We start from the raw sequence: 10,169 nt of genomic DNA on the forward strand, positions 1-10,169 counted from the left end.
TTGTCCGTACGAACCAACACATGGTAACCTCTCAGATCTGGGAGAAAGTGTTTTAAAGCTAGGAACACTGCCATCATCTCTAGCCGATTTATGTGCCAAGAGAGCTGATGGTCTTCCCATAGACCCTGAGCTGAGCGACCTCTCATGATCGCTCCCCAGCCCGTGAGGGAGGCGTCTGTCGTAAGCATTACGCGACGAACAGTGGCCCCCAACACGGGTCCCTGGGACAGGAACCGGGGGTCTTTCCACATGGTCAGAGAACGAAGACATCGTTTTGAAACTTTAATCATGCAGAAGGGATTTCCCCTCGGGGGAGAACCCCCTGGTCCTGAGCCACCACTGTAGGGGTCTCATGTGCAGAAGGCCAAAAGGTATTACGTTGGACGCAGCTGCCATCAGACCCAGCAGTTTCTGGAACTGTTTTACAGTGAGTGACTGGCCTAACTTCACCCCTTTCATAGCCATAAGAATGGCACTCACCCGAGCGGGAGACAAATGTGCCCGCATCGTGGTGGAGTCCCACACTATACCCAGATAATTGGTGGATTGAGCTGGAACTAGCACACTCTTTTTGGCATTGAGCCTCAGCCCAAGCCTCTTCATATGGGACAGAACAACATCTCGATGTTGAACTGCTAGTTGCTCTGACTGAGCTAGAATCAACCAATCGTCGATATAATTCAGTATGCGAATGCCCTGGATCCTCAATGGAGCCAGAGCTGCGTCCACGCATTTCGTGAATGTGCGGGGTGATAATGATAGGCCAAACGGAAGAACCCTGTACTGGTAAGCTTCGCCCCCGAAAGCAAACCTGAGGAACTTCCTGTGAGAAGGATGGATGGACACATGAAAGTACGCATCTTTCAGGTCTATTGCCACAAACCAGTCCTCGGATCTGATCTGTGGTATAATCTGTTTGAGTGTCAGCATCTTGAACTTGAGCTTTTGTATTGAGCGATTTAGCACACGTAAATCTATGATAGGTCGTAGACCTCCATCCTTCTTTGGAACAATGAAATAACGGCTGTAAAATCCTGACTGATTGCTGGGAGGAGGGACCCTTTCTATAGCTCCTTTTCGCAAAAGTGTCGTAACTTCTTGTTCCATAACCAGAGACTGCTCGGGGGTTACCACTGTGGGAAGAATCCCGTTGAATCTGGGCGGGCGAGACCCGAATTGAATCTTGTAACCCTCTTTTATAGTGAGCAGCACCCATTTCGATATATTCGGGAGAAGTTTCCATTCTACCAGAAAATCTACTAAGGGAACCAGTCTCTCGAGGCCACTGGCCTCTGGTGTTTCTTGAGCACTCAATTCGACGCTCTGAAGCGGCGCACCGGCAGAGGACAATCGAATCAAGTGGCCGGCCCTCCTCGGAGGGTCGGCAGAGACCGCTGCGCCCTGACGCACACTGGGTGGCAGGGTTGGCATAACGATCCCCTGAGGGCGCTGAAGGGGAGCGGCTGTTAGATATATTTTTCGCCGGCTCCCTTCGGAGGGGGCCGCCCTCATCGGTTCCTGACCCACAGACATCAGGACCGCTTCGAAGCCTTCCGGGCCAGGATAACGGCGCGCAGGTCCGTTCTGCCCCTAGCTGATCTTTTGTTTCGCTCTGTGGTGCACTGAGGAGCTCGTCGACGGCCGAGGCTGCTCCCGCTCAACAGCCTCGGGGGGAGGGTTTCTAGGTTTGCAGGGGATGAACCTCTGGAACGCCGCAGACTGTTTCTTAGCCTCCTGGAACCTCTCGGCGACTGTTGCAACAGCGTCGCCAAAGAGGCCCGCAGGAGACAGCGGCGCGTCCATAAGGGAGGCTTTGTCACGCTCCCTTATGTCCGAGAGGTGCAGCCACAAGTGCCTCTCCGTAACCACCAATGCTGCCATAGAGCGGCCGATTTCTTTTGCCGTCTCTTTGGTGGCACGGAGAGCCAGGTCAGTTGCCATCCTGATTTCCTGGATGCACTCATACGTGGCCTCCCCGCTGTTTTCCACTTCCCCCAGCAGGTCAGCTTGATATGCTTGTAAAAGCGACATGGTGTGCAAACATGCCGCCGCCTGACCTGCTGCCGCGTAAGCCTTGCAGAGGTGTCGAGGTCATGGAAAAAGCCTGCGTCATATCGTGTATTCAGCCCCCAGACCTCACTGTACAGTAACATCGTGGGCCTTGGGTGGAAGAGACGCTTGCGGGCTATCTCTCCCCTGAGTCCGCATTGTCGCTGAAAACCCCGATGTTGCCCACCAAGCCACTAAAGACCACATCAAGCTTGGTGGGCAACATCGGGGTTTTCAGCGACGATGCGGACTCAGGGGAGAGATAGCCTGCAAGCGTCTCTTCCACCCAAGGCATCGCCGCATAGCCTTGTTGTTTCAGCCCCACGATGTTACTGTACAGTGTGGTCTGGGGGCTGAACACACGATATGACGCAGGCTTTTTCCATGACCTCAACACCTCGGTGTGGAAAGCGCTGTAAATTACTGTATTGTTTGCTTAAAATGAACCCAAAGTATGTTGTAAATTAACATTTATTAATATATGAACATTTATTAAGTTTAATGAATAATAAAACAAACATTTAAAATTTAAATTGCCTATTAATAAATGTTTTATTGTTGCATCTAGTAATTATGTGTCTGATTTTTAATTTCCAACCTATTTTGGGTTCATTTTAAACAAACAATACAGTAATTTTTAAACAATAGTTGGGTTAAATAAAACTGCCCAGCAGGTTGGGCAAATATTTAACTCAACCACTGGGTTAAAACAACCCAATGGCTGGGTTTGTCCATTTTCAACCCAACTTGGGTTGTTTTTAACCCAGCATTTTTTAGAGTGCAGAATTAAGAATGGAGTTGTCCTCAAAGGAGCACTATGAAAACATCAGTGCAAGTGAAATTTTTTTCATTGATAACATACTATATCGCTCCACAGTGATAAGTAAACATTTTTAAAGCTTCATTGATTAAACATAGCCTATTTAAACTTAGCCTATTTATATTACATATTATCTGTTAATATTTATATTCATTTGAACTAAATAGTAAAAATGTGTAATGGACTGAACGTATATTATACAATTAATATATCAATCATATAAATGCTGCATCATTGGAATATCCATTCTGATTGGTCAGTTTAGTAATGAGAGAAGCCATGCTGTTATTCTTCTCTAAAGGCCAATTTACACCACACCGCACCGACAAACAGCAACAGACACTTCATCGAGTTTTGTCGGATCAGTGTGTTACCTCTGTTGGAGTCTGTTGGAGTCTGTTGGAGCTTGTTTTCGCTGATTGAACATGCTCAATCCTTGTTAGAACAACATTACATTACAAACAAATACTGAGGCACACAAAGACAAATACAATCTTGCAGCTACATAATACAGCGACTCAGAGTCTATTGCCCCAAGTATCGCCAGTCTTTAACCAGCTTACAGGAAGTGCAGAGACCACCATGACTTTTACTGGCTGTGACAGTCAAGGGATGAAGTGGATTTCCTCTTTCTGTCCTCTTTTTCTACCTCTCACTCACTTTTTTTTTCTTGCCATGGGCTACCAGAGTGAACCTAATCACCATAAAGGGTTTATGGATAGTGAAGAATATGTAAAGAGATTTACTGGCAGAGACTTGCTTGCTTGTAACATGAGTTTGTCTTTTCTGAAATAATATGTCAATGACAGGTCTTTCCAGGATCTTTAGCAATAGTTGGGATTCTGCATGCCAAAAAGAAAATTCTGTCATCATTTGCACTCTCATGTAATTCCGACCTATGGATTTCTTTTTTCTGTGAACAATAAAATATGTTGAGAAATGTCTCAGTGTTTTTCATCCATACAATAGAGGTCAGTGGAATGCTTCAAAACATATTTTCTTTCTTGTGCAGAACATAAAAGAAGATAATACAGATGATGTAAATACAAATGATGAATACAGATGAATTATATCTTTAAAAGAAGTTAGAGATTATATTGTATGTGCAAAACACTACATGGGTATTTGTTAAACTTCAAGCATTTATATATTACATTTATATAACTTTTTTATTGTAACTAAATTTTTGTTATATTAAAATACATGACAAATATATCACATTTATTTATTTATGCACCATAAAAAGATATTATACATTATTTCCAGTCAACGTGTAATTGACAAATTATGCAATATGTGTGACGATTGTCATTTATGAAATTTAGCCTTAGCAAAACAAAGTCATTTTATTACAAAAACATTTAAAATGTCATTCCCATCACAGGATGATATTAAATACAATACATCGTTCAAGGTGTGCTGGAAATGACACTGTGGAATTTGTCTGAAAAACTGATGCAAAAAATGATGCATGCATGTCCACTGTTGAACACTGTTAGGACACAAATGAAATAAACTATAGTGAGTATTTTCTAAAAGTCACAAGAAACATGTGTCATAACATATAAATGGAGACAGGATTAATTTTGAATTCAAGTATGTAATTCGCTTGCAAATTTGACCTTGTGTATAGACCCCAACTGGGTTTTAAGGAGTCATTATGTGCTTGTTTAGAAATGACAGCTGTGTGGTTAGTGTTAGCAGTAAACGTCACTGCACTCTCTTATTTTTAATCTTCAGTGGCAGAAAGAGTGATCAAACGCAAGCACAGCTAGTCTCTCCATAAGCCTCTGGGGACGTGCGACCTTAAGACAATATTTAATGAGAGATATCTGGGAGAAACTCACAAGCTAATGAAATTATGTGTGTTTTTCTATGTGCGTGTGTGTGTGTGGCAGTCGCTCCTCAGATTACCCAATTCTAATGGTATTTATAGTTTACTTTGTCACATGCTTTCTTCATTTTTCCTGTCTTTCTCGTTCTCTCACTCTCTCTCACTCCATCAACATTTTAAGATGGGCAGTATTCCATGAGTAGTATCAGAGCAAAACAACAGGCAAAGAGCTGTCTGGCAATGCTGCAGAAGATTGGTTTGACTGAAGGGCCTAGCAGTTTGCACTGATAATTCTGGCAAAACAAGCCCAGAAATGCCACATTATAAACCAAAGCAAACATTCTAGAATAATCTGAAGAGCTCTGGAGGTTCTGTAAACTTTTATACACTTAGTGAGAGTATTTCATTCCTATAAAACAGTTTTAATCAATCAATCAATCAATCAAATTAGAGTGCAAAAAATGTCAAAAATCTAATACAATGCAAAATCATTTAAAGGTCATCCCCCATACACACACAAAATTATTAATGACGCTCATGTCAAGTAATTTCGTTATATGCGCTCAGCGCTAAGGACTAGTCTTCTGTCTCGTATAGCATGAAACAAGCGCTTATGGTATATATTTAATTCAAGAGACACTAGAACCAAAAAACACATCTCTCCTTTCTCCACACTTCAGAATGCACCAGTGCATATGTGAGAGTCTGACAGTAAATATGAAAGACGTCGATATCTCAGCACACTATAAGCAATGGATAGGCATTTCTGCTGATCAGCAGCATTGCAGACAACAACGGCTGTCTCTGCTGAGGCAATGAAGTTTCCACCATGTTAAATCTTCCCCTCGACATCATCGCTATGGGCAGCTGAAAATATATGTGCAAATAAAAAAATAAATATATAAATAGACCTGACAGGCCATACAAAATATGGTCTCTCAACAAATAGCATATTTCATGGATTTTTTTGTGGGTCTGTTCTTCTTACTTTACAGCCACAGTATTCTTATATAGCTCTAATTGTTTCCTTATTTCAAATCATTTTTTTTGTCAGTCAATTTAAGATCAGATTAAGTGCATATGAACAGCTTCTTGTGAGCCTGTTATTAAACAATAATAAGATTTAAACAATACATTAATATTTTATGTCCACTCTGGGAAGTAATTTGTTGACATGACAGACTGTAAGAGAAGAGTCGAGAAGAGGACATTCCATTACGTCTTATATGTTTTATGTTGTCATTCAACCACTCACAATGAGATAAGCAATTAAAAGATGAATGCAGGCATCAGAACAGACCGTAAATGAAGACAGTGTGTCTCTGTTTATATGTGCAGACACACAACATACTATACATAAAGGCTTACTCATGCTCATTCACACTCTGAGGAGAGATTCTTAGTGGATTTTGGAAAAAAGAATAATTTGGGTGGGAAAAGATCATGTTGTTCACAGACATTCACACACACACAATGCAAGGGTGGCAAAAGAAGAGAATAGATTCCCCCCTCCTCCCATTTTTTTTTTTTTAAAATTACTTCTTAAACTGAGTTAGAGCACTCAGGTCTGCTGAGCGTTTACTCTTGGTTGTCCCTCGATCACGGCTGAAGAGTAGGGGTGACCGTGCTTTTGCGGTGGCGGCCCCGAAGTTCTGGAATAACTTGCCCCTATATGTTAGGCAGGCCCAATCATGTTTAGCTTTTAAATCCAGTTTTAAAACTCAATTTTGTAATTTGGCATTTAATTAAGTATGAGAGCTGTTCTTTTTAAAGGGGACTTATTATGCAAAATTCACTTTTTGCAAGGTGTTTGGCTATAAATGTGTGTTGGCAGTGTGTGTACACAGCCACCCTATAATGATAAAAATCCAACAACTCCTTTTTTTTTAATCCCCATAAATCATAAGCAGTGTCTCAGAACAAGCCGTTTCCAGATCCCTGACATCACAAAAGCCACAGGCCCTGTCCACGAATGTAGACAGACACTGCCATTTTAACATAGAACCGCCCTGAGCGAGTTCACAGCGAGTTGTACACAGTCCGCCATTGCTGCACTGACGAGAATGTCTCCCAAGCGTTTTAGGTGTTCTGTAGCTGGATGGATTAATCCACATAGCTCTCTCCATTTACTCCCGAAATCTGAGCCGCTGAAGACGAGGTGGATTCATTTTGTTTTCGAAGAAAATGCTCCCTCAACTCTACTGAATATCGTTTATGTCTGCGCGAATCATTTCACACCGGACTGCTTTGTGAAGGAATGTCAAGACAAAGGGTCAATACAAAACAGAGGTTGTGCTAAAAATGTGTTACTCAAGGGTAGATCAGTAAACTGTTCACGATCCACAGCCTCCAGAGTGATACTGGATATGGCAGTAATGAAGGCGAGAGCACTTTATTAGAGTTCATCAGAGATAATTTACGGATATAAAGTTTACCAGTTTATTAAGCACCACCCGAAAAGGCATAAGGTCTTTATATATTTGTTTACTGTTAGTTGTAATGAGTGTTTCTGTGTAATTTGCTGTGTATGTTGATGATAATGCAAGGGGGAGAAAGTTTATGGATAATATTTTAATGCACACTTTCACTGTGTTTTATTAAGCTTTACAGAGATTTTCTTGAGTGAAAACAGATGCTTCATCTTTTGTGTGAAGTAAAATAAACGTCATAAAACTCATCGGTAAAGTCGAACGGGGTCCGGTACAACAGGCTTGTATTAATATAGTAATATAGTAAACTAAACTATACCTGTTCTATCTCCATGCAGCATATATTCGGAGTTTCTGACATTATAGTGCGTCCTGACTGAATCCTGACAGGGGAGAATGAGCTCTTGAAGCTCCGCCCTCTTAGGCCGAGTGCAGCAGCTCATTTGCATTTAAAGGGCACACACTGAAACGGTGCGTTTTTGCTCAACCCCAAAAAGTGGCAAATTTAACATGCTATAAAAAATATCTGTGGGGTATTTTGAGCTAAAACTTCACATACACACTCTGGGGACATCAGAGACTTATTTTACATCTTGTAAAATGGGGCATAATAGGTCCCCTTTAAGTTTCTATGATCTTGTTTGTGTTTTGTTTTTGTTATATCTTGATTATGCTTGTAAAGCGTTTTGGTAAATACTCTGTTTTTTAAAAGTGCTATATAAATAAACGTTGTTTTGTGTTGAGTTGAGTTAAAATGGATGTGAGGACAGTTTTGATGCATTCTAGCTTTGAACTTTGTCTTATTGGGTCAAACGCTGGTACCAATTTTCACTTAGATGGTTAATTTGTCTAGCATGCTGCCTGATGGCAGGGATCCCAATCTTGCATTCTTGCAAATTCAGTGATCATTAGGAATACATTTAGGCATTTTCCTAGCACACTAAGTGGCTCATCAACCGCCATTGTAGGTGCACTTCAGGTAGAACATCAGCTATTCCTGGAAATCAGACCTTGAAAAAAAATCACATAGTTTCATTCATATTCTATGTGCTTTAACCCCATAAAGCCTATTGTTTCACATTTGATATGCAAAATTTAGGCCTCTAAATTATCAATAATATTGTGAGTAATATTTCAAGATGAACACTTACTGGACTGAAGCTTACCCTAGTGAAAAAAAAGTATACTTTATTGTATTTTAAATATATTCCCTTTTTCTATAGTACACTGCAAATATGCTAACAAAAAATGTACTATCATTAAATATATAAAAAGTATATTAGTATCATATTTTCACAATGCAACTTTTAACACACTTTAAAATAATTGTACTTTAGTATATTTTCTAAAAAATATATTTTAGAAAAATATACTTGAAGTGTAAGTTCAGTTTATTTTTTAAAAGTGTGTTTATTTGCACTTTATAAAAATATATTTGAGGTATATTTTAACAGTGTGCTGAAAATGATCATTGTAACAATGCACTGAAAGTATATTTAAAAAATACATTATTTAATATCCTGAAGTTGTAGTGTATCTAATGTTAAATTTGAGTATATTTTTTAAGTTTACTTCTTCATCCTTGGAATTCATTATATTACTTGTGCTATTTATTTCAGTATGAATGCATTAATCCCATTTAGTAAATGCAGTGTAGCCTATAATTTCCAAATATGTGTAAATGTTTATTAAGTTTACACTGGCAGAATCATTTTACAATCGTACACACAAATCTATATTAAACAACACACCAGCAGCACAAGTAATGCGAAAAAATATGTCGAGTGGTTAAACTTATCGGAATTCAAATGTCTCTTCAACTGTTCTTCACGCTATCAGACACAATGAGAAGCTCATCAGAAAATGGAATATAATGTGTAATTTGTATTTGTGTATAGAGGGTCACCATGGTCCAATATTTGTTTTTTCTTTAATGAAAAACATGGTAAGTTATGCTGGATCTATATTAAGTTTAAATAAAAACTATTGGATTTGTCAATGAAATGTCTCTTCATTAGTGATGTTCTTATATTTTATTTAATTGAATGGCCTTGAAAACAAATGCATTCAACTTTGGGAAAATGTGTTAAACTCTTTAAATAGTAGCACAACTGTATTGTGTGAGATTATGTAATTCAAAGTACAGTAGTCAACATTTGAAGTGGATCAAAAAAGTTAGGACAACTTTGATTAAAGGTTTTGATCCGCTTTAAATGTTGACTATATTATACAAAGTATAAGTAATAACAAAGTGTATTGTTATTGACTGCAAAGTGTGTAATTTTTAGTATTTGGAATAAGCCAAAGGTGAAGACACTCATAATTATTTTGTAATGTACTTATAACACAAAGTGTACTCATAACAGAAATAAAGTATACTTATAACACAAATAAAAGTATACTTATAACACAAATAAAGTATATTTATAATTCAACTTATATTGTAACAAAAAAATATATACTTATAACACAAATAAAGTATACTTATAATAAAAATTAAGTACACTTTAATATCACTAATCAAGCATGTAATTAGTCCCTACACAGACATATACTTAAAGTGTACTAAGTATACTTGAAGTTGTTCCAATTTAGTACACATAAGTATACTAAATATACTTAAAGTTGTATTTTAATACTACTTAATTTCAACTTAAATATACTTAGTACAAAATTAGTTGTTTCAAAATAACACACTTTAAATGAACTAATCATTAACACACTTGAAATATACTAATAATTAGTCTTGCTGCAAGTATACTTAGTATACTTTTTTTTCACTAGGGTAGGTTTACTTGATTATACATTTTTAATAAATATCATGCTAAAATGTGTATCAAATATAATACATCAGTCTTTTGAGGAATGTTTAGTTGTTCATCTCTCAATCATCATTCTATTGCATTGCATTATATGTTATGACCAACAAAATTAAAACTTCAGATCTTTGATCGTAAAACCAAGCTTTATAATGGCAGTGAACGGGACCAACAAGTATGAAGCTCAAGAAAATGCATCCATCCATCCATCCATCAAA

The sequence above is a fragment of the Megalobrama amblycephala genome, linkage group LG7, assembly GCF_018812025.1.
Source record: "Megalobrama amblycephala isolate DHTTF-2021 linkage group LG7, ASM1881202v1, whole genome shotgun sequence".
Taxonomy (NCBI): domain Eukaryota; kingdom Metazoa; phylum Chordata; class Actinopteri; order Cypriniformes; family Xenocyprididae; genus Megalobrama; species Megalobrama amblycephala.